At 37.6% G+C, this 19,549-nt stretch overlaps 1 protein-coding gene across 5 annotated transcripts in view; it reads left to right on the top strand.

Moving 5' to 3' along the window:
- Nucleotides 1-19,549, top strand: part of SPTLC3 (serine palmitoyltransferase long chain base subunit 3) — an 86,569-nt gene that overhangs the window by 16,038 nt on the left and 50,982 nt on the right. The window lies entirely within an intron of this gene.

The following is a 19,549-nucleotide window of genomic DNA, read 5'->3' on the forward strand; positions in this document are numbered from 1 at the left end:
AGGTAAAAATTAGCTTTACCTATCAACAGGTAGAAAATATTTTAAATTTGCAGAGATAAGGGGTAACATTAGGAGGTTTTTATATCTGTGATTCAGTATAACCAAAGACCTTTAGAATTCTTGCATGTGGGCTGAGAATCACATGGATTTATTTAAGTAAATTGAAGCATGATTTCAATCTGGGTTTTTTGGGATCGTTATCAGAGACATTGGCTTTTTTTACTGTTTCAATGTATGCCTGCTGAGAACCAGTGTTGTAAACTTGTGATTTTGTTATAAAGATGTTAACATCTATAGGAAACAAAATTTCAATCAATGGCAAGTTATGCAGATTCTTAAAACCTCAGGCAGGCATATTTGGCTTTATTCCCCACTGAAGGGGGAATATGTATGTGATCAGGGAGAGGAGTGTTATATGCGAGGAAAAACTCCACCCACATAGTTTGAGCTTTCAACCTGGTAGCATTATAAAATCTTGGCTAGTTTCCTAAAGAAACAAAATTTATATAGTGATGCTATCTGTCTGTCAACTCCTTAGCAGCTTGTGAACGAACTCGTGACCCATTTTCATATTATCCACTCTTTGCTTTGAGCAGGCTTTTGGACACATGAGAAAGGCCCAGCACCTTCCTTTTCTGAAATAAATAGAAGCTGCAGTTTGAACTCATTCCTCCAGTGACCTGGGCAGTCTGCAGCAGGAAGGAGATTTGACATATGCTCCAAATAAGAAAGAAGTTTCTGTCAGAGTGTTCCTTTATTTTGCATGAAAGCCAACATGAGACACACATAAAAACCCCCAGAATTTATTATTCCCAGAGCTCACACTGCTCTGTTTACTTCTGCTCCAACTCATTTCTGCATGGTGTGTATCTTACCATTGCATTTCTCAGGAATTCCTTTAGTCCATAAACTTTATGAGATAAAGACACTTTATTTTGTTCTCTGCTTGTGAACTACTTGGTACACAAGGGATCAGTGTCTATTAAGCGTTCCTTTATTCACAGGGATTTTTGTCCAAGTGTGCCACTTTTTCAAATATCAGTGATTTGTCATCAGTATTGTGTAAAGCAGTTGCCCTGTCTCATGTTCTAGTTGATGCTACTAAGTCAGAATGAAGTGTTTTGGTGTCATTTCTCATGGGACATTTCTGTTCTACCAGTCTATCTAAGAGATAAAACTTGAGTTCATGTTAAATATTATTGTTTTTCCATAATTCACTTCTAACCCAGTCAGGCATCAGTTCTTCATCTTTAGAGAAGTTTGATCCAAATCCAAAAGGGATCAGACATGGAGCTTTGCAGTTCCAGACCCATCATTGTTGTCTGGCTGGTGTTTCTCCTGTTCACAAGGGCTGTGTGATTTCAGTTCACCTCCTGTTGATCCAGTCTCTCACCTGCTCAGCAGCACCATCCTCATTGGAGCTGTGTTTCAGGACATCAGTTTAAAGACAGAAATGCAAACCTCTCACTCTGTGACTCTGTGACAGGTAATTTGTGTGAGCTCAGGCTGGAGGTTGATGGACAGGCATTTTAGAGGGCTTTGAGTACTTCAAGCTTGAAATTAACATGACCATGACGAGAATATTTTATTTTTCAGGGCTACACACAGAATTACTTGAATAGTGTGGAAAGACATTAAGCTTTTAACCAGATATCCAAGAAGGCTTGCACCTTTAAAATATAGCTTAAAGAGACTGACAGAGAATAGTTCTCAAACTATCTTCTTCTTCTTTTTTTTTTTTTTTTATTGAGTGTTTTTTTGCTGGAGAAGCTAATCAAAACATCTCTGCACTTTGACACTTCTCAATAAGTAACCACCATGGTTGACTGACAATAATTTGTTCTCAAACTCCACTGTTTGCTGCTTATTCCTATATTTCTTTTTTCTAGTCCTGGACATCTTCCTGATTTATGGCTACATTTCAAGGCTACATTCAATCACTACTGCACAGTGTGTGGCATGCTTAGCTGTGCTACCCACTTAGATGCATGGCCAAAAAAAAAAAAAACCCTCAACATTTTCCACAGGAAAATTGGAAGAAAATCGCAGGTTTGCAATGCAATATTTCAGCAGAGGTAACAGAGATGGGCATCAATCATCTGTAACAAATTATATTTGCCAACTGGACTTTGTTGGAATAAGAAACAGCTTTATCTGTGAGATTATGGTGATAAAAATATTTACCAAGTCTGATGATAAATCTTTCGACACCACTTCCTGAAACTTGTGGTAGAGGCAAATAAACCAGTGTTACTTTCTATGCTATTGGATAAAGGAATATTTTTCTTAACTTGAAGCAGATGCTGGAGTCTTGTTTCTTTATTAGCTTCATTTAGCTATGATTAAAACAAGCTGACACACCTGTGCTTTATCTACTCACATTTGCAAAATTGAACAGGAGTTTGTGATTTTGGAGGGTTTTTTCAGTCGATATTGTTCAACATGTAAGGTTTAGCAGAGCTCATAAACAGCAGTGTTTTTACAGTTGAGTAGGTAAAAGCATTAGCAGTGCATTGAGACACTCTGTTTTGAAAACAGAATTCATTTTGGTGGGGGAGATGGGAGGAATAAAAAAGTGCACATGTGCAAGGCTTTGAAAGGGAAGGATGTCTTGAACAGTGAGAGAAACACGTCTTTGTCTGCATACTGGTCACTTTTGCCTTAGAAAAATGAATTCTCAAGCTACCTGATACTGGTTAGTTTCATATTAAGGGTGATTATCAGCTGGATATAAAGCTGCTTATGTCATAAGCATGTTACAACTATAAACAAACACTTTGGTTTAGGTCCCACTTTCACGACTGAGAAAGACATACTTGGAAATGAGACACTCATGTCTGCAGCAATTTGTAATTTTTTTTACAAATTATTTCGTATTTCTTTATGTGAAAAATACCAAACACTTTTTTTTTTAAATTTTAAAAGTTTAATAGTAATAAAATGGTTATAAAAATAGTAATATAATTAGAGTAATAAAAATTTGGACAATTAGGATTTAGGACAGTACAAGACAATAAAAACAAAGAGTTATGGACAGTCCAGGTACCTCTCTCTGGGCAAAATAAGCCTGAAAAAGGACCCACGTTAACAGAGGATTAACCCTTAAAAGCAACAGCCTGTTGCATATTCATATATCTCATCCATGATGCATAAATTCCATTCAAACACAGGATTCTGTCTGGTCAGTGTCAGCTTCTTCCTCTGGATCCTGACAGCATCTTCAGGGCTGAGCAAGGCAGGAAGAAGTTCGTTTCTTCTGATAATGAAACAATAAATTCTTTTTCTCTGAAAGATTTAGGTGTCCTGTGGCTGCTATCTCGGTGCGAGTACCTCATTCCCCTCTTTAAAAAAAGTATCTTACATAGCATAATTTCTATTTTAATATTATCTTATAACCTAAAACTATATTTAGCACACTACTTAAGAAAATCAAGACAGCATAACTTTCTAACACAACACATATAATATTCATTTTAATATTTGCAAAAAGCCAATCATAAAATATGCATTTTTCACAATTCTTAATATAATATATTTTTATATTTAATTATCCATGTGTCAATAGCGGCGACAAGGAATCACAGTTGAACTGTTGTAACTTGTGAAATTGCATATTTTATGATTGACTTTTCACAAATATTAAAATGAATATTATATGTGTTATGTTAGAAAGTTAGGTTGCATTAATTCTCTTAAGTAGTGTGTTAAATATAGTTTTACGTTATGACATAATGTTAAAATAGGAGACTATACTAGGTAAGATACTTTTTTTAAAAGAGAGGACTTGCACCGAGATAGCAGCTACAGGACACCTAAATTTTTCAGAGAAAAAGAATTTATTGCACCATTATCAGATGAAACGAACTTCTTCTCACCTTGCTCAGCCCTGAAGATGCTGTCAGGATTCAGAGGAAGAAGCTGACACTGACCAGACAGAATCCTGTGTTTGAATGGAATTTATGCATCATGGATGAGATATATGAATGTGCAACAGCCTGTTGCTTTTAAGGGTTAATCCTCTGTTAACTGTGTCCGTTTTCGGGCTTATTTTGCCCAGAAAGAGGTACCCGGACTGTCCATAACTCTTTGTTTTATTGTCTCGTATTGTCCTAATCCTAATTGTCCAAATGTTAATACTCTAATTATATTACTATTTTTATAACCATTTTATTACTGTAAAACTTTTAAAATTTTAAACCCCAAGTGACTGGCATTTTTCACAAGCTCCTCGTCATTTCCAAGCCCGGCTCAGCTCCATCTGCGTCCGCGAAGGGCCAAGGAGCTCTCTCCAGGTGCCAGCGGGCCCGGCCGGGTGGAAATGAGGGACTCCGATAAAGCAGCGGCCGGACCGGCGGGTCCGGCTGGCTGGGTTGAGCCGAGCTGCCGTCAGCAGCGCTCGCAGGGCGGTGGGGCTCGGCTGCGGGGAGGCGGAGCCGCCGCGGGGAGCGAAATGCGCTGTGAGAACTGGGGCAGGGACGGGACGTGCCGGCTGCGCTGGGGGTGCCGGCGTAGCCCCGGGCTCTGGGGAAAGGCGAGAGGAGGTGAAAGGTGGACGGGCTGCGTCTGCGGCAGGTGAGCTCAGCCGGGGTGACGGCGAGCAAGCGCAGGGAGGAGCGGTTCAAGGAGGGGAGATGGAGATCTGCAAGCAGCTGCAGTCTTGAAGGGAGTTGTGAAAAATGTGTATTTTAGGATTGGCTTTTCGCAAATATTCAAATAAATACTGTATGTACTATGTTAGAAAGTTAGGCTGTATTAATTCTCTTAAGTAGTGCGTTAAATATAGTTTTAGGTTATAACAATGTGTTAAAATAGAAATTATGCTAGGTAAGATACTTTTTTTAAAAGAGAGGACTTGCACTGAGATAGCAGCCACAGGACACCTAAGTCTTTCAGAGAAAAAGAATTTATTGCTCTCTTATCAGAAAAAACGAACTTCTTCCCACCTTGCTCAGTCCTGAAGGTGCTGTCAGGATTCAGAGGAAGAAGCTGACACTGACCAGACAGAATCCTGTGTTTGAATGGAGTTTATGCATCATGGATGAGGTGTATGATTATGCAGCAGGCTGTTGTTTTTAAGGGTTAATCCTCTTTTGACATGTGTCCTTTTTTGGGCTTATTTTGCCCAGAAAGAGGTACCCGGACCATCGATAATTCTTTGTTTTTTATTGTCTCATATTGTCCTAATCCTAATTGTCCAAATTTTTATTACTCTAATTATAATCATTTTATTACTATAAAACTTTTAAAATTTTAAAAACAAATTATTGGCTTTTTTTCATAGGAATTGATTTTCTTTTTGTTTTTCATTCTTCATAAATAGCAAAGAAATAAGACTGTGAAGTGGGTAGCTGCAGAATCACAAATAATTTCACAGCCAGCATGTGTATTGACTTGCATGTAGTACTCAGAAATGAAATAGTTTAGTGTTGACTGAAGGTTTAGTTAAAACAGAGCAGCTGCTACTGCCAGGTCTGTTCTGTACTCCTATTAGGAAAATTCTAGCTCTTTTGTAACTTCTTGCAATACTTTTCTTCACTTTGTCTGAGTCTGTAAAAGTGCTTTAATCCATTTTATCATACATTCTTCAAAGGTATACTTAACTTTTAAAAAAATTTCTTTCCATCTCCAAAATTGTAGTGTTTCTGGGGAAATGTGGTGTCCTCTGCAGCATACCTTGTAAGATAGCAAAAGCAGATTTAAAGGATGTGTGGAACTGAGATGGATCTTAGGAAATGAGGATAGAATTGTAAAGATTTGTGTAGAAATGCAAGGCTTCCATATAATTCTACTGAGAGTTGTAACAAAGGAAAAAGTTGTTAGCACTTAACTCAAGTTGACTACAGAGACAAAGGAACGTATATGGAATTTCAAAATAATTCCACTCAGCTTTGTAAACTAAGTTGTCAGATTTTTGGAATGGCTACCACAGAAAATAATTTCAAAATTCTGTGGTCTGTGATCCTCTCTCTTGACGGTGCAGGAATGCCTGTGTCAAATATTTTCCATTCTTGGCGTGGATTTATTCCCTCAGAAGTTATATACTATTTTAATGTCAATAATCTACATGGTGTGATGCACCTGAGAGAAGATACTTTAAAGATTTTACATTCCATTCCAGTCAAGGCCTATGTGATAATCTGAACCTTAAGCATAATTACATTTTCTTCCTGTATCTTCCTGTACATCTTCACTGCAATGTCTGTTACATATTCAGTTCTCTTGGTGTAGGAGCCAACCTTACTCCTTGGCTGATAGAATCCCAATTTGGATATTCCTCCATTGGTCAGGGTTTTAAAAATGAAATTCTGATCTGTTTTGTTCATTAACAAATAACAGAGGATACTGGATTTTACCCCATGCTTTGGCTCACTGGGATTCTGTCAGAATAAAGCAGAAATGCATTGGTCAAGTAAACGACTCGTACAGAATCTATGCTTTAGAATATTTTATATGAAGTGATGTCATCTCTTGGGGAAGCCATTGCATTTCACTGGACATTTCTGTATCATTTTTAGACAACAGCTCCATGGAATGGCTGTACTGAGCACTGGGCTTAGTCTGAACTGCCTTCATCCAAAAGGGGAAACCGTTCATTCACTTCTCTCTTGACCTAAAGCTAGAGCTCATAGAGCACTTCAGGGATTAGGCTGGAACTGTTTATCTGGAAGCAAGATTCATCATTTTTCAAAGTTTCTCTAGGGCCTTGTTCTGGTGCCCCCAGCTGTGCTCCCCAAGTACCAAGCTGTGCTTTTGGGACCTCGTACTGCATTAGCTGCATTCCCCACTGGGAGATGTGGATTTGCCTGATCACCTACTGGGGCACAGCTCTACCCGAGTTTTGTTCAAGGGCTTCCACTGTCTTCTTCCTAAGCAGAATGCAGACAAAAAATTATGGTGTAGGAAGTGCAAATAGTATTTTACTATACTTGCTGTCTTCCAGCAGCGTTAAGATTAGCTTTGATCCATGAAAATAAAGAAAAAGGAGGGATGGAAAAAGAGACAATACTCTCTAGTATGAATTTGGTCCTCTGAGGGGGATATTCCTGAATTATGATGGTTGTTCTGCATGTCCTGCTTACCATTGATTTTCTATCAACTGATATTTTTTGCACAGGCTGATGTTATTCCATTGGTCCATAAGGGAACTGTCAGGATGGGCACATTCAATTTCTTAATTATTATTAATTTCATATTGAGTATGAGGGGAGTGCCCAGCTTTCCCTGTGGACTGGGAAAGAACACAAACTCAGGAGTTATCAGAGTATACTAAAATTGTTCCATAATCCACTGTAAAGCATTATGTCTGAAATCTCTAAATACTTCCCCACAGGAGTGTTTCCTTGGACAGATTTTGCTAGGAGTTTCTGTCATGAGATCTCAGGTAGTTTGTTGGGGTTTTTTCCTTGTAGCTCAATGTTATTCATTCTCTATTGACTGATTTCTACCATGGAACACACTATTGGGGCAGTTTAGTATATGTGGACATTTTTCACAATTAAATTATACACTTTTCTCTGCTGGATGGTAGGCTCTAAGTATGTAAGTATCATCTCAGGGGAGTTCTGGAGGGACTAAAGTTGTTGGAACAAATTTGAAACCTCTCTCCACTGCAGTTGAGAGAGAAAACTGGGACCTTTTGTCATTGCCATTATTTGACTCTTTGCAGAAATACATTTGTAACAGTGGTTATAGAAGGGTGCAACATTTCTCTTATGCTCAGATTTGTATTTTGGGGTTTTTTTGTTTCTGTTTTTGTTTTGCAAATGTGAAAGGGTAGAGGTAAAACATGAAGTCATCTGAAAAAAGTTTCTTTATCTTCTGTGTGAACTTTTACTGTTATTTGCTTATCATGTATAAGTTTCAGCAGGAACTTCTTTCTTTCAGAAGTAAGAGACTACTTTACTAGTATTTTAAAATCTTTACATTTTATTGGGCTTTAAAACCACATTCCATTTGAATGAGCCCTCCTTTTGGATTATGTTGACAAGAAATCAGATTGATGTCTAGGCATCTTCTGTTGCTCTTGAAACATATCTGGTAGCTCAGAAGAGTGTTCTTAATCAGAGCTTCTAGATCCTTCTAGATGACCCTGCCAGTCTTTGCTCTGCCAACTATTGTTGCTGTATCTCTGTACTTCCCAAATTTGATTGATAAATTTGATTTTAAGCAGAAAGTCTTTATACCTATTTCCTTCTTCCAGCATGTCTGAATCAGATGTTCTTTCTATCTGCTTACATTTCACCCTCTGAAAATATGTACCAGCTGTTTTTGCAGTTCTCAGTCATTTCTGTTCCACATTTCATGTCATAGTGAGCTTTAAGAATGTGAGGTAAGTAGGAAAATAGGACATGAGGCTTATATGTGTTTTGGGATGTTATCTAGTCTATTTCTGCAATCACTTTTATCCAGGGCTGGTTTTCTGCTGGAATATTTTGAAGGCTCCTCTGGAGCCTCTTACCTCATAAGATGTGTCACTATGTTTTGGGGTTTTGTTAGGACTGACAGCACTGCTTTCTTCTGTCTTCTGATAGACAATATCAGCCTTGACTTCACATAAAATGTCCCTACCAGAGGTTTATAACAATCTTAAACACCTTCATTGCTCTAGATTCACATTTAACTGATATTATCAGTACAAAGTTCTTTCTAATATCTGATTTAGATCACTTTGGGTGTAATTTAAGCATATTGATGCTTAACAGAGCACAGATTACTGTCCTTCTTTTGCAGTTATCTTTTACATATTTGAAGACTCTTGGGCTGCCAGTCATTAGGGTTTTCTCTTCTCTTTAAACCAGACAATTCAGATTTGTTCATTCTTTCCTCATAACTTACTTGAACAGACTTTATGCTTCTTTTCCCAGTTCTCTCCATCTGGTTCACCTCTTCTTTCTCAAAAAGCTGGATGGACACTTCAGCTGAGACCTGCATTGGTACTTCTTAGTAGCTCTAGAATGGTTTGTCCTTCTGCCCTTAACATGATTTTCTTAAGAGATGGCTGTTTTTTCTTTAACTCCTTTTACTTTTGATGTTGCTTCCTATAGCAATACCTGGGTACAGTTATGCTCTCCTGAAATCTGTGATTCTGCTGTCCCATTTCCTGCTTTTCCTAAGTCCCTTGATTTCTACCATTTTATGATCAGTATAAATGAAAACTTTGAGGTAATACACCATTAATGTCTCCTGAAATTACTTCCAAAGTGCAGCAATGTTTTGAGTATTGTCTTCCAATTTGCCCCATGGCAGTATGGGAAGAAATAATAATGGAGGTAAGAGAAAGACTTGTGAAATGGCTGTAAGCATTTTTTCCCACAAGCTGTGATTTCATGTTGTTGCATATCCAGCATCTTCCACCACCCTGGAACATCCCAGCTTGCCTACACATCCTTTCTTTCCAGAGGGGAAAGAGGAAGAGTGTGCTGAACCTTGTTCAGACCTAAAGAGATGCTGGTTCATGGGTTATTACAATTGTGCTTGTGTAATTCCAAGAATGGCTAAAGAGCCAAGTTGTTGCTGTCTATCCTTCAGTTCAGGGATTTGGATCCCTTTGTGCTATCAAGGTCACATTTTCCTGAAGCTTTTAGAAGAGTTGATGTCATGAAGGCTAATCAGATTTGATTGGAATTGCTCTGTGAGTTCAAAAGCTTTAGTAGATGGGTACTTGCATACAGAGAGGTGACATGAGAGAGAAGGCCATTACTTTCTTTAAAAAAAAAAAAGGTTAAGATTGTTCAAACACTAATTTTCAACTTTTTTGCTATGCATTTGAAAAGGTGTCTTCCTCTGCTGAAACATCAAAACACTTCAGTCACCCCTTTACCTCAGAAATCTTGCACCTGATTTTTGTCTCTTGAACTTCTCATGTGCTTCTTTTTCCCAACCCTTGTCTTTTCAGCCGAGAGCCACAGGCTCTAGGTGTTTGCCTCTAGGTAGGCGTTGATCCACTGGTGAAAATCAGTACCTGGTAGGGTGAGGACTTCCCTTTTTGTCTGTATCTAGGCTGCTGTAAAATCTGAGGAGAGCTTTTATTTAAGGGTGTTTCTGCAAACCTGGATAGGTACAGAAGGTTCAGATGAGTGAAAGCCATCAGGTCTCATGTTCAGTGTCATTACTTAGCTAATTACTGGAACAACTTAGAAAGAGCATTTCAGTGTATAATGTGCTTTAAAAAAAAAAAAAAGGCATCAATTTATTTCTAGATTTTTAAAACTGATCTTCAAGCAATTGAAGTAAAATGAAATTTTTTGAACTCTGATTGAATTAGTAAATTTAATAACAGTTAATTAATATAACAATTAAATAGCAATTAAGAAGTCATATAGGCCAAGATCATCTTTTCCAGTAGTACCAGGCAGAAATTGAAGTTGATGGGAAGAAGAGAGAACCTCTTGCAGAACTGCCGTACCTGGAGGCATCCAGTTGTGAGTTTCTCATAGGTGTAGGTGCGGGCACTACTTAACCACTTTTCCTGATAATTTTCAAACAAAAAAATAGCTGGAGCAGGATGTTACTGCTTCTGCAGATTTTTAGATGAAAAAGAAAAAGGTAATTGGTTGTCCCTGGTTAAACTATGTACCTTTTCTACATTTGGGAACAAGCTGGTGAATGTGGATTACTCTAGACTGGGGTTCTCTGAGGACACTTTGATGATAGGTGGGTTGGCAGCCATCATCACGTTGTTAAATTAAATGGTGCAGAGATTTGATCACATGTACCAGTTGTGATGCTGGCTTTGGTGTAGGACAGCTGACTTTAATTAGCCATGGTCACTGCTACCAAGTTGCCTAATGATTGGCTAAATGAGTTTTTGTCTTCTTGCTTAAAACATCTTTTATTGTGTTTGAAGGTGTCAAGCTATTAATTTTCTTGACATGTTCATAAGGATGGGTATTGCCTTCACCTTCCTCGAAATCTTCTGTCCTACAAACCTATATGCTATGCCTTAACTGAATTTATTCTGATTTTTTTTTTCACCCTAGGGCTCTCTTTTGATGCTGAATTCTTATCCTAACTCAGAGGTGGTCCTTGTCTACCCAGATGGTCATCCTCCTACTGAGTTTTTAATCCCCCTGTCTGTCAAGCTAGCAGCACAAATTTGATTGCCTCTTTCTCAGCTGTTCATGGGAAATTCTGCTTTCTCTGTTGGGGATTTTTGCTATGGAATTTCTTATCTCTCTCTCTTTCTCTCTCCTCTCCATCTGTGGTATGTCAAGATATTTGTACTAAAATATAATTTCAAAGTAGTTAATTACCTTGGAGGAGGTAGCATAAATCCAGCTAAACTGATTACATCAACAAGATTGGCAATGACTTTCTCTTTCATCACATTTTTGAAATATGATAAGGTACTCCTTGCAATCATAGGAATGTCTTGGAAGGCACACAGTTTCAGCTTAACTTGTGCATAACTCTCAGAATCAGGAAAATAATGTGCAAATTATCCTGATGATATGCAGCTTTCAGGTAAGAAGTGTGAATACATTTGTCCTCTTTTAACAAGGTTATTGTGCCTTCCAGAAGTCTTTATCCAAACTGGTGCCATACTCTTAGGAACTAAGAATGGCCTGAGACTGCTTCTGAATGTTTATTTGGCATGATCCAGCATCCATGGCCACTTGCATTCTGATGGGGAAGGTGTGTTAAACTCATTATTAAATCTCTGCAAAATCCTGGCCCTGTTTGAGGCTGTTGTGCCATATAATGGGGAAAGGTCAGGGATCCAATGAGGGTTCATTATGTTAGTTTAAGCAGAAGATGAAGCATTTTCTCTACAAGGGAATTTTGCATGAAGAGGAATCTGATAGCTAACCTAAACATTTTCTGGTGCAAAGTCACTGTGTAGAAAATATGTAGGAGTTGGTGGATTGCATCATGTGGGTATTAACTCAGAATCCACATTGGGCAAAATCACTAGTAGTCTGCTTAGCACATCTTGAGAATCTTTACACTATTACAGTCTTCATCTCAATAAACAGTTTCATATCAAAAATATATGTGTTATCCGTAGGATTAATTTCTAAATGCTAGATCAGTTCTGATAGCAGATCATCACCAGTCGTGCAGAAACTGGCAGCCTTTGAAGTGATACCACTTCATCATTATAATCTTGTTTGTTTGTGTATTTTTAAAGCCCAAGCCATAGGATTTGGATGATCAGGAAATATTCTGATGCAGCTAAGCAATGTGAATCCTGTAATTTACCCTAAGCCTTGGAAATCATAGCAAACACGGCAACTTGACACCACCAACTATGTGGGGATTGCTGTAACCCAGGGGTTTCATCCACTTCTCTCTGATTCCACATGCCTGGCTTTCTGCTCTGTAATTGCTGTGAGGTTAGGAAATACCTTTAAGTGTATGTAAGTATCTCTCTGGGCAGTGAACTTCATTGTTTTGTCTGTAAATAATTTAAAATTATTAAGCTCCGTCTTTGTCCTCATGCCTTCCTATTTACATTGGGTCACTTTGAAGTTTCTGGAAGTAGTAGGAGAGTAACAGCTGTATAAGACAATCATGTTACATTTTCTGTCTAGTGTTTCTTACTATTGCTTGAAATGTACAAATGTAAAGCCATCGGGAAAAGAGTTTGCTGTGCATTTTTTTTTTGTCCCCCCTGTACTGTTTCATCTAAGTGCCTTAGTTATTTGGTATTGGGTAGTAGCTGTTATGGTTTACATTGCAATTTATGAACCTTGAAGTCCAGAACAGTGTTTCCTATGATTTTTCTCCCCTTCGTCAGATTGCATTTTCATGGTTTGCAACTGGGTTTTGTCCTGAGTCTTGGTGCATCAGTCTAAGCTTCTGTGCTATAAGGAGTTAGAGGTGGCTTTTCTTTTGACAAGCACTGTGGCCATTCTGCAATGTGCAGTTCTGCCTGCTGGACTAAATTCATGCAAGATGAAAACACCTGCCAATATTTTCTGTAGGTTTTGCAAAAATCGCACACAGAAGGAAGTTTCTTAGTAGGAGAAATTAAACATTCATTGAAACTGGAGTCCATGTTGCCTGTAATAATGTGTGCAGTGGTAGAATTTCAGATATATCAGATAAGACATTTACTAAATTCATATAAATATCTTAATAAAATCTTACAAAACTAAGATAAAATGGGTACTTTCTGAGTTCATATTTCTTCTTCTTTGGAACTCTTGCCGCTGTTGAATATTTTCCTGAATGTTATTTATGAGAAAGTCTTCTGTATCCTCCCAGCCTCCTATATTGCGATCAAAAGTTTCATTTTAGCATCAGAGTAAAGCATTAGCCTGAAAATTATACCATATGAGTATTTTTATCCTCATTACATAACAACATTTCACAATATATTCTCATGTGTTTGTCATTCACATCTGTATTTTCATAGTCTTAATGCCATAGTCAGCATTGCAAGACTTGTGTATTTGATGCTGAAAGAATTGCTGCAATATTAATATGTTGAGTTTAATTTGTGTTCAGCTGAAAAGATTAGGCAAGTCTGGAAGGTGAAGATCCTGTCTTTTCATACCTTTGTGGTGTTTGCCTCTAGTGTGCTGTCTTGAAGAGAGGCTGCAAGTTTTTAGTCAGCAATTAGATGACAGTTCATTAACAAATGAAAAGCCATTTCCTGATGTTTGTGAAAAGTGTGGTGAAGACCCATCCTTCTAACAAACCTCAAACAGCAGAACAAGCAGCATTTAATAGTGTTTACAGGGAGTGAACTTTTTAGAGTTTCTGAATTATTAAATCCTGAATCTCTGCATGTTCAAGAGTACATGGTTTCCTAAGTTATTTCAAGGGTGTCGAATATTTCCTAAAACTTCTGGAGTGTCTTGGAGATTTTACTCCTAGTTTTTATTGATTGTATTACTACCAGGTGTCTATTTTTTCATGAAACTTCAGTAGAAATCAGCTATCAGTCTAAACAAGTATTCTGCAGGGACACTAATAACAACGAAAGCTTTTTTTGGCTTGGTTGCTACTTGTAGTTTGTGTTGTAGCCACTTTCTTGTGGCTTTGTCTCATTGCAAGAGGCAGTGACCTTCATTTTAGCATTTATAAATTAATTTCTAAGTTATAAATTAGAAACTTATAAGTTTCACAACTATTTTTAACTTAAGTCCTGTTCTTATAGTTCAGTAATCTATGAATACCCCATGTAGCTATTTTTGGCTTATAGTTTAGAAACTTGAGCCTATAAGATCTAAAAGGTGTTGTTACAGAAAATAAATCACTAATTTAAAGTGAAGGATATCACTGCCAGTAAGTGGGAGATTTATGAAGTAATCTAAATTTGTGTCAGTAGTATATTCTTTACAGGGAACTTCTGCTTTCATAATTTCAATTTCCTTTTTTTTCTCCTGGGAACTGCACACAATCACCCAGATTGCTCCAATGTCTAATGGATTCCTAAGTGATTTTGGGAAAATATAGTAATTGTGACTGTCAACATGGTGAGTTTGCACAGAACCTGACAGTTTTACTCTTTGGGACCCAGCCCTCTGGTGACAATGATCTATAGGAGACAGAATTGCGCACCAGACCCTTAAAAGTGTGACTGTCCAGTGGCCGTGGGATTCAGCTGGATCATGCCCTTCACTTGGCTGAAATGGAATCCTGTAGTGCTCCAGAAGATTACAGGCCTCTGGAGATCCTGTCACTCATTGATGTCCTTATTTATGGAGTTATTTATATTCTTACCCATGTGGCTGTCTCACACATCCTAGGACATCTAAAATCATCTACATTTAGGGTCCTGTCCCAGATGCTCTTCAAATGCTGGGGGGGAAACATCTATTTAGAGCCAAACTGTCTGCAAGCAATCAGATGTTGCATTAGCAATTAGGTCTATCCTCCCATGGGGTTTTTTTTCTGCTGTAGGAGCACAGTGTCCTAATTTGCTTAAGATTTCACTTTCATCTTGTAGCTCTGTCAGATATTGAGCAAACATGGCTGTCACTGGGTTCACAGTTTTCAACACCTCTCTCTTCATATGCATATCTGTATGGGAAGCATTATGGAGATCAGTCAGCTTGCATTGTTTTTTAATAGAATGTATTAAAAAATTTGATAAAATCTGATCCAGAAACATACATAAAGTTACATCCATCTCTGGATCAGATTTTATTCCTGCCAGGGAACTTTTATTTAAAGACAAAGACTTTATTGTTCTCCCAGTAGTTTTGTTTCAGGGATATACCTATCTGCACCTACTGCTGGTATATTGGAAGTGGATGTAATAGCAGGAGAATATTTAACTAGAACTTGTTGTCTCTGTAGAACAGATTTGCATGAAAACATGAGGTTTTGGGGCTCAGTTTCCTTGATACAGCTCCACTCACCCAGCATACCTGGTTACTTCTTTGCTGGGGAGTTACTCATGGCCAGAACACAGGTTTGGTATTGTGGCACTCTGTGCTGTTCAATTCTTCATTCTCCCCTTGATGCAAATTTGGCTCATGCCAATCAGCACAATTCCAAGGGCTGCAGGACCTAAATGCAATGAAAAATTATCTCCTAATTTTAACAATAGTGTGAACAGATATTTAAGTATTATTCATGCTATTGCATAGCTATCATTTTTTCTTTGCTAATGAAAATATATAAAATATATATTGTAACTATTACTTGTAAAGGTGTTACCAGAAGTGTGTTTAATAGACTTCAAGATTAGTTTACATTATTATTAGAGCAAACTATTTCAATTAAAATTGAAATTTTAAGTGTGTCCCTTATATTCAGTATTTTATACTGATGTCCTTTCTAATAGCACTCTGAGATTTGTTGTCAGGGTTGATTTCTCCATTTGAAAACCTGAAGGCATTTTGGAAGGGATTCTTCATTAGGGGAGAGTTTTGAAATACTACAGCTAATGGGAAAATGGGAATCTAAGAGGTATTGTACTTAAAGCTGACTTTGCTGCGTTGCAATGACTTCCTTGGCCTCAAAATCTTGCTGCAAGGAATTGTCTTGCTGCAGTATCTCACTGGAAACCTGCTAAGCGGGGGATCAACATACAAAAGTTGCATATCCTGATTACACTTTTGGTTTCCAAGAAGCTGATGAAATCCTAGACTTGTAAAATTCCTTGGTAAAACATCCATTCTCTCTGAATTTCACCCATTGCCTTTCTGTGTTGAGTGTCTTTATGTTGCATTTGTGCCTGGAAGGTAAATGTACTTTGTGGCAGGCCACTGAGAAACTATTTTGATTTGAGATGCCAGCAGAATTTTTTAAAACAAGCCAGTAAATTGTGGATTAACATATCCACAAGAGGTATTTACTCAAGATTTTTAAAGGAAGACAAAGATGAAGTTGCTGAGAAACTCTGGGCTGCTGTTTATGTTGCCCTTTTTGCAATTTTTTGAGAAATTAGGGGTTGCAAATAAACAATTTTTGAAAAGATAACAAGGAAAATGCAGGGAATGGAATCCCCCAGGATTTGGGGGATTCCATTCCCCCAAATGGACATGTGCTCTCATATTTTCATCAGTGGTGTGGAAAAAGGAGAAATAGATGACAATATGGGTTGACAGTACAGAATTCTTCAGGTTGCTGAAAAATTAGTTCTGAACAAGAAACACTGGAGAAGTTTCTCGTTGGTAGTTTGTATAATGTTGGCAAAGGATCAGAAAAAAAGTGCAGATCTCTAAATAAAAACCAAATAATTAATTGGAAAGGAAAATGGTCCCAAAAATGCACAAACAGCAATGTTCTATAAATCTGGTCTTTTTGCAACTGAGGAAGGATATATGTAATCATAAGAGGTGAAACTGTAAACTGTGGCAAGGAGGCAAATAGAATGTTAACAGGCTTTTAAAAGCAACAGAAAAGAAGACCAAGCATCATTTGCAGATGTATAAATCCCTACTGTGCCCTCAAGTGGGGTATGCAATTTTAATTCTCATCCTCTCCATCTCAAAAGGATTTTATTGATTTTTGCCGAGTGAAAAGAAAGCTGAGCATGAAAATAAATAATTTTTTAATTTATTTTTTTGAGTTTAAATCTATGTAAGGACACAGAGACTGGACTAGAATTATATAGGTTAGGATTTCTCTAGGTTGGGAAGAGACAAATGGAGAGGCAGAATTTATTGAAGTATAGAAAATTATGAGTTGTGTAATTGAGTAGGAAAGCACAGCAGTCAAAGTAAACTGTCTGGTAGTTTCATTATAAAAAAAGGAAACACATTTTTACAGATGAAATGAATTGTCAAAAGTCACAATTTATTTCCCAACATTTTTAGGTTCAAAAATGATGAACACATTCATAGTTATCCCCCGTCGGCTGTTACAAGTGATAAGACAATCTTAGAGTCATAAAACCTCAAAGCCACCAGTTGCTAAAGTTGGAAGAATTTATATGTTTTTTAGAATCTTTGCCCAACCAATTGCTACAGTTTAAGGTATGGAGTAGAAAATGTTCTGTCTGCTGCAGGTGTTATTACAGGTAATAGGATATAATTCAGCAGAGCATCTGCTGTGTAATGGTGTGACTAATGATCTCTGAACGGTTTCAGGCATTTGTAGGAAATCTGCTCTATTTGATTTCAGTGCCAGCAGCAGTTGATTTACATCTCCCTTCACTGTATAGCTGCTGTTCTAAAGCACAGTCTACAAATCCACCTCCTTTTTCTGAGATAAAACTTTATCATAAACACAGAAAAAGTCAACAGTAATGCAGTGCAAAATGACAGCCATTGCTTCACTGACCAATTCAGCCAATTTAGACTGGCTGAAATTGAACATCCACATGATATTCAGTCAGTCACTCATATACCCCATGCTTGGATCAGAAATGCTGAAACAAAAACATCCCCGCTATCATTCTCCCACTCTCTAGAAGCAGCAAATCGACTTGTTTTGATTATTCTTTCTTGAGTCTCTCTCTTTACTTATTTCTGGGACTCTAGGGTTGGTTTAAATACTCTTTGTTTTCCTCACTTTATTTTTAGACAAGGTGTCACTGTGTTGTCTGAATTTGTTCTCCCAGCCTTGTACCAACTGTTTGAAGACTCTTGGGGTTTGTCCTTCATAGCCTGGAGAATGGGGGTCACACCTGGCTGCACATTCTTCATACTTCACTACTATCTGTGCTCATTCCTCCCAGCTGTTTGTGTTAAGGTGACAGTGGTTACCTGGTTAAATACTGTGTCACACTGACTGCATCAAATGGCACCTGCTGCAATGAGAGTTGCACAACAGCACAGTTTTGTTGTGGAAGAAGGATGTTTCAGTGCAGAAATCTGATAGGAGCTTTCCTGTCCCTTCACCAATAAGGTTTACAGCAATAAAGTGTTTCTTCATAAAATCAATGAACAGAAACATCATAACTCTCTCCTCTGGGCTCAGGTGCATTATCACATCATCATAGCTTGATGCCAGTTGATTCAAGAACATCAAACTACAATGCCACTTGAACTTCCACAGATGACCATAAACAAGCTTTTAGCCCATGGCAAATGTAAAGTAATAGGACTGAGCCTAATCCTTTCTGAAATATTTGCTTTATCTCATCCCTATGTGCACACAACTGTTGTGACTCATGTGAAATTTGACTTCACCATGTATTTAACTCACACTCATAAAATGTTTTTCATGGTAAATAGGTTGCCCTAAAAGAGCAATTAGCTTGAGGTAGGAGTGCAGGTGTATTATTTCTTCAAAGGTGTTCCCTCACATGGTGAGAGCCAGTCCTGCATTCCTTCTCCCTTGCAGGGCAGTGTTTCCAAAGTCTAAATATGTTTCTGTTCAGCCTAACCAGCATTTTTTTTTCTTTTTTAAGTTTCCTTAACAGCCTTTCTATTTTCTCTTGTGCACAAAAATGCTTTACTTTTTCTTTTCTTTTTCTCCTCCAAAACCATTGGGGAATCCAGTGATTGGACCAGCAAGTTACAACAGAAATCTAAATCCTGTGAGGGTAAAGACATTTTAATGCAATATGAAGATCAATAATATTCTGTCCTTACAAGTCTAGTGAATTGGCAATTGTTCTTAATATGAATATTCTATTTCAGCTTGCTACATTACATAACTAGGTAATCTACATTTTTAGTTAATCCTTCCCACAGGCAGAAATGGTATTTCTTCATATGCTGGCAGTTTTGCTTTATAATATGTCAAAATATATGTCTTGGGTACTAGTTTGTTTGGTTTAGGTTTTTTTTAACAGGACACTATTTTTTTCTGGATTGTGTTTTGTCAATTTTGTATTAGCAGATTTGCTGTTACTAGACAGTATCTGTAAAGGCCATCCTGTTTTGCAGAAATAAGGGAGTTACCACTCTTCCAAAGAGTAGTCTAATGAGCCTATTGAATATGGCAACTGAAAAACTTAGCTTCTTTAATTTGAAAATTGAAATCTTGATATATGTTAGTGACAAAATACGTTGTCCACACACTGTTGTAAATTTCTAGAATTTGCTCACAATGGGATCACTAATTCCAACAAGCAAGGCTGTCTGTGTGTCTTGTTCAATTTTTTTTGCTTTACTTTTCCTCTGTTCTATTTTGTCTTAAGTAGCCTTAGAATTAGGGGAGATGTTACTGAAAATAGGATTAAAAGCATTTGTGAAGT

Source organism: Melospiza melodia, chromosome 3 (assembly GCF_035770615.1).
Source record: "Melospiza melodia melodia isolate bMelMel2 chromosome 3, bMelMel2.pri, whole genome shotgun sequence".
In the NCBI taxonomy this organism is placed as follows: domain Eukaryota; kingdom Metazoa; phylum Chordata; class Aves; order Passeriformes; family Passerellidae; genus Melospiza; species Melospiza melodia.